The sequence below is a fragment of the Calypte anna genome, chromosome 2, assembly GCF_003957555.1.
Source record: "Calypte anna isolate BGI_N300 chromosome 2, bCalAnn1_v1.p, whole genome shotgun sequence".
Classification (NCBI taxonomy): domain Eukaryota; kingdom Metazoa; phylum Chordata; class Aves; order Apodiformes; family Trochilidae; genus Calypte; species Calypte anna.
In genome coordinates this window covers 3,062,277-3,068,318 of record NC_044245.1, presented here as the reverse complement: position 1 = coordinate 3,068,318, position 6,042 = coordinate 3,062,277, and positions in this window count along the sequence as shown.

The following is a 6,042-nucleotide window of genomic DNA, read 5'->3' as shown; positions in this document are numbered from 1 at the left end:
CCTTTCCTTCTGTTATCTCCTCGCATCCCTGGCAGCCCAGATGGGGAAAGTAAAAGCTGGGAAGGTAAAGGGGAAAGTAAAAACCCTGTTCCTCCTTCTTTTAATGCCTGGAAAGAGAGGAGTCAGGTGGCAGGAGGAGGATGCATCCCCCACTTCACAAGCCTCAGGCTGTACCAGTTGCTGACCCGGGCAATCTGAATTGCAGATGGGTTTCTGGAGCCACATCCTGGGCAAGCAGAATCACAGCTCCTATTGTGAGGAAAAAAAAAAAAAGCTGAGCCTGTACTGGGGTTTTTTGCTCATTTTTGGAGCTTGGTCTGAGCTGGAAAAAAGAGGGAAAAGAGGTGGTGTTTGGTCTCAGGCAGGGCTCCTGGAGCTGCGTGCCAATCCCACTCGGAGCTGGTCAGGTTTATGGATTGTCCCCCCCATGCTCTCCAGGGATGACACAGTTGCACATCCAATCGATGAGGCTGACCCAAATAAAACACCCAGCAAGGCAGGCACAGCCCTGCTCCCCCTGTCTGGCTGCCTGGCTGGTTCTTCTGCCAAGAGCCAAAGGAGCTGAGGACAAATTCCCCCTCTGCACGGGTCAGACCATCCCACCTCAAATAATGTGTCTGGTTCTGGTGTCCCCACCCCAAAAGAAGGACATGGATCTCTTGGAATGAGTCCAGAGGAGGGCCAATAAAAAGGATCCAGAGGCTGGAGAACCTCTGCTATGGGGAGAAGCTGGGATTGTTCAGCCTGGAGAAGAGAAGACTCCAGGGGGACCTTAGAGCTGCCCCCCAGTCCCTGAAGGGAACCTCCAGGAAGGCTGCAGAGGGACTTTTCCTCAGAGTGTCCAGCCCTAGGAGAAGGGGAAATGGATTGGAAGTGCAGGAGAAGAGGTTCAGGCTGGAGCTGAGGAAGAAGTTGTTCAGCAGGAGGGTGCTGAGACTCTGGAACAGATTGCCCAGAGAAGCTGTGGCTGCCCCCTCCCTGGAGGTGTTCAAGGCCAGGTTGGATGAGGCTTGGAGCAACCTGGGCTGGATGAGAGGTGTCCCTGGGCATGGCAGGAGCTTGGAGGAGATGATCTCCAAGTTCCTTTCCAACCTCAGCCATCCCATATTTCTCTGACAATGTGACTCCTATCAGCAACTTGGAGCATCACGTATGGGTGGGATGCTCCCCAATTGCCTGGGTTAGAAAAAAAACCTCGATCCTCACCCTGGAGGATGTTGGGAAACACCTCCATGGATCACCAAGTCCAACTGTAAACCCAACACCACCATACCAACTACACCATGCCTTCAAGTGCCATGTCCACACATTCTCTAAACACCTCCAGGGATGGTGACTGCATCACCACTGCCCTGGGCAGCCTCTTGCAATGCTTGACCACTTCTTCTAAGTAAAGACATTTTTCCTAATATCCAATCTTAACCTCCAGATGGAAGGCTGGAAATAGTATTGTCTGTTCTGGCACATGCTGAGGTGGTTTGTTTTTGTTCCATCATTTATTCCTTGGGAGAAGAGACCAATGCCCACCCCACTTCAACCTCCTTTTCATAGAGTCATAGAATTGGCTGGGTTGGAAGGGACCTCAGAGATCATCAAGTCCAACCCTTGATCCACTACTGCTGCAGTTCCCAGCCCATGGCACTCAGTGCCACATCCAGGCTCTTTTGAAATATCTCCAGACACGGAGAATCCACTACTTCCCTGGGCAGCCCATTCCAATGCCTGATCACCCTCTCCAGAAAGAAATTCTTTCTCATCTCCAACCTAAACCTCCCCTGGCACAACTTGAGACCCTGCCCTCTTGTCTTGCTGAGAGTTGCCTGGGAAAAGAGCCCAACCCCCCCCTGGCTCCAACCTCCTTTCAGGGAGTTGGAGAGAGTGATGAGGTCTCCCCTGAGCCTCCTCTTCTCCAGCCTCAACACCCCCAGCCCTTCCTCACAGGAATTCTGCTGGATCCCTTCACAGCCTCCTTGCTCTTCTCTGGACCTGCTCCAGCACCTCAATCTCCTTCCTGAGGGGCTGAGGGGCCCAGAACTGGACACAGGACTCAAGCTGTGGCCTCACCAGGGCTGAGCACAGGAGCAGAATCCCTTCCCTGGACCTGCTGGCCACGCTGTTCCTGAGCCAGCCCAGGATGCCATTGGCCTTCTTGGCTACCTGGGCACACTGCTGGCTCATGTTCAGCTTCCTGGCAATCCAGACTCCCAGGTCCCGTTCTGTCTGGCTGCTCTCAGAAGGTCTCTCCTCAGTCGACTTTTCTCCAGCCTGAACACCCCCAGATCTCTCAGTCCCTCCTCATAAGATCTGTGCTCCAGCCCCCTCTCCCAGCTCTGTTGCCCTTCTCTGAACAGGCTCCAGCACCTCAATATCCTGAGGGACCCTGGGACTTCTTTCCCAGCAGCAGCATGGCCAGGAAAAATGAGCCCTGGAGGAGAAATATGTTGTTGAAGGGCTGCTGGTGTGTGTTGGGTCAGGTCCCTCTGGGGTCAAAGAACCCCAACAAAGGGTTAGGAGCCACTGTAGGGTTTTTGGGACCTACCTGTTGTCAGTGTTGGTGGGTGCCTCCAGGTGTGGCAGCAGCAGCTGGCATGTGGTGGTCACCTCAGCATCCTAGGGGAGAGCACAAAGAGGGCATCAGCATCCCAGGGCAGGGACCAGAACCTCTGGCATAAAAACCAATCTCAGCAGCAGCTCCCTCAAAAATAAAAAGCCTACAGCCCAGCATTGACATTCCTGGGCCAGGGAAATCCATCCCCAACCCACCAAGCCCTCCTCCTCATCTGCCCCAACACAAAGTCACATTTGGGATGGTGGAGAGTCACCCAGCCTGGCCTTCAACATTTCCAGGGATGGGCAGGTCCCACCCTACAGCACTGCTGTGGAAGGGTAACCCCAAGGAGAGGGCTGACACCCCCAAACCCTCACAGCAAGGCTCTCAGCTCCTGGTTGAAGCCACCAGGCTGCCAGGGGATTTCCTAGGAAAGGTTTGCTGCACACCCATGGGAAGGCAGGCACTGAAGAGAGCAGGGAAAAAAACCCCAAAATTGGGTCTTGGCAACAAAACTGCTAAATCAGACCACACCAGGGCCAGCCAGCACTGCCACTGATCTGCTGAACAACCTCCCCAGAAGGTCCTAAATCCATGTGAGGAGCTCAGGCTGGTTTGCAACAAGGTTTTTTCTCCCCCCACCCCATTGATAACTGCTTGGTAGCCACAGCCCTACCCATCCCACACCATCCCTGGGCAGCCAGGTGAGAGTGTCCCATCACACCTGGGCAGCCAGGATGCTAAAATCCCATCAGAAGTTGGGAAGCAGTGTGAGCAGGACACTGACAGGGGAGAGCCAGGAAAGCAGGGATATTCCTGCAGCATTTACTCCTCATTGCTTCTTTCATACTCCAGCCACCCAATTATTTCCCAGGCCAGCTCTGCCCTCAGGCACCTTTTTGCAGTCACATGGAAGGAAGCTTGAAAAATCAGGGCTGCCTCCAAAAAGCACTGAGATGTCAAGAAAAGCCATGGCAAGAATAAATCCTCGGATTCTGGGATCATTGAGGACATAAGATGCTGGAAGGAGCCACGGGTGGATGGGGTTTGGGTTAATTTGGGCTGTTTGAAGCCATCCTGGAGTGTGGCTCCAGCCTTTCATGGCTTCATCCCCCAGGATGATCTGGGCACTGGCTTTGGGGACTGCCTGTCCCCACATGTCCCCTGCATGACATCTTTCCCAGGAAGCATCTTGGTGCTGTTGGGTCAGAGCAGAAGTCATCTAAAGCCACCACTCTCGTGTTCACCCCTGGAAGGGTTATTTCTAGTGGCAAAGACCTTGAATGAAGAGGAGGATGGGAAAAGAGATCAGCCCAAAGCATCGTGCAGAGCTGAAAATAGCTGAAATCCACCCAGTTTTATTCCAGTCTGATGGAACAGTGGAAAAATATTTATATAAAAATGCCCTTTTTCTGACATTTCTGCAAGCAAGCCAGGAGCAAGTCCATGTTATCATTTGGGTGCACCTCAAGATGGAGCAACCAACATCTCAGTGGGAGCCCTAGCCCTGCTCAGGGGGTGAAATCCATCCCTGTGGTGCCTTGGGGCCAGGTGAGGAGGTTTTGAAAAGAAAATAAAGTAAAGAAAACCACATTTGACAGTATTAACTCCCTCTCATCCTTCACCTTGTCCACTTTCACCCCAAAACACCCGAAATCCTGTTGTGTGTTCAGCACCTTCCTGCCTAGAAAATCTCCTAGGTGAGGTGATAGGGTGTCCCCTCCAAGGATGGGTGCATCCCCAAGGAGCTGGTACTGAAACCCTGGATCCAGGCAGGTCTTTCTATGTACAAATAAAATTAATAGATCAACCATTCCTGAGGAGAGAGACATGAACCCCAGAACCCCATTTCAACAGGTGCCTTCACCCACCCCCTTCCCACTCGATGTGCACCCCCCATCCCCCCCAAAACACCAACCCCAGAGGGGGAGGACACTGCCAAGAGCACCCAAAAACAACTCTTGAGAGATGCTCCAGAGCTGGGTGACCAACCTGGCTCCAGAAACCAAACCCCAGTCCTACTCCTTCCATCCCAGCACCTTGCTGGCCACCCTGTCACCTCCCCTTAGCTCCGGGCATCCAAGCATTCCCTGCTTTGGTCCCTTCTGAGAGAGCCACCAAAAAGAGGTCACCCCCTGTGGGGTGGGGGTGGTTGTCACCTCTCTGTCACCCCCAGGGAAAGGGGACAAGAGGGATCTTAATTATTCCCCCCTCCAGTCCCCCCCCGACCCTCTCCATCCCGTTTTTCCAAGCAGGATGAGCTGCAGCATCATCCCTTCCCATTCCCAAGGAACACTCACCTTTCCCGGAGGTTGGGTTGGAGGATGGTTGGGAAGCTCCAGAGGTTGTGGCAGGGTTGGGAATGTCCATCTGGGGGTGGTGACAGCACCGCAGGTCCCCTCTTCTCACGGGGGTGGCTGAAGCCCAGCACCGTGTCCTTTCCACCTCCTCGGTTCCCAGGCAATCCCGGAGTTTTCCTGGTGTCATTCCTGCCATCTAGAGGGGACGTTTCCCCATTGCAGACGTCGCCTCTCGAAATAATAAAAAGATCCTAAAACATCACCTCTCACTGCCCCAGGAAGAGCCTCCTGGCCACAAAATCCCAACACCATCGAGGAGGGGGTGAAGCAAATGTATCCCCCCTGGAAAAAAATCCTTGGGAAGCGTTTTCCTGGTGGTTTAACCAAATGTAGAAGACCAGGGAGGAGGATTTCACTTAGGATCAGCTAGGAGAGATGGATTTAAACATCCAAAGGATCAAAATAACCCTAAAAACACAGAATAGTTTGGGTCACTAAAGGTCATCTGGTCCAACCCCCCTGCAGTGAGCAGGTTGCTGAGAGCTGCATCCAACCTGGTCCTAAATGTCTCCAGGGATGGGGAATCTCCCACCCTTCTGGGCAACCTGTTCCAACCAAATAACCCTAAATGCAAGCCAGGTGGTCAAAGAGTTTCCCAAGGTCTGGTTATGCCCACTGGTGTCTACAAAGTGGAAGAGGGAGCTTGGAAAATGAGGGTGGAGATGGACTGGGGGGTTGTGGAGAGGGACTGGAGCTGGTGGGTAAAGTGGGGAGATGGGATATGAAGAGGAGGGAACCCAAAAGTTGAGTTGGAAGTGGGGGGGGCAGCTCTCCTGAATTCCTCATTTCTTAAGGATCAATCAGAATCCATGTGAATCCCATGTGATGTGGATCCCTTTGCTTTGCAGAGGGACCCGGACAGACTGGAGAGTTGGGATGATTCCAACGGGATGAGGTTCAACACGGCCAAGTGCCGGGTCCTGCACTTTGGCCACAACAACCCCATGGGGAGCTCCAGGCTGGGCACAGAGTGGCAGAAAGGGACCTGGGAGTCTGGATTGCCAGGAAGCTGAACAGGAGCCAGCAGTGTGCCCAGGTGGCCAAGAAGGCCAATGGCATCCTGGGCTGGATCAGGAACAGCGTGGCCAGCAGGTCCAGGGAAGGGATTCTGCCCCTGTGCTCAGCCCTGGTGAG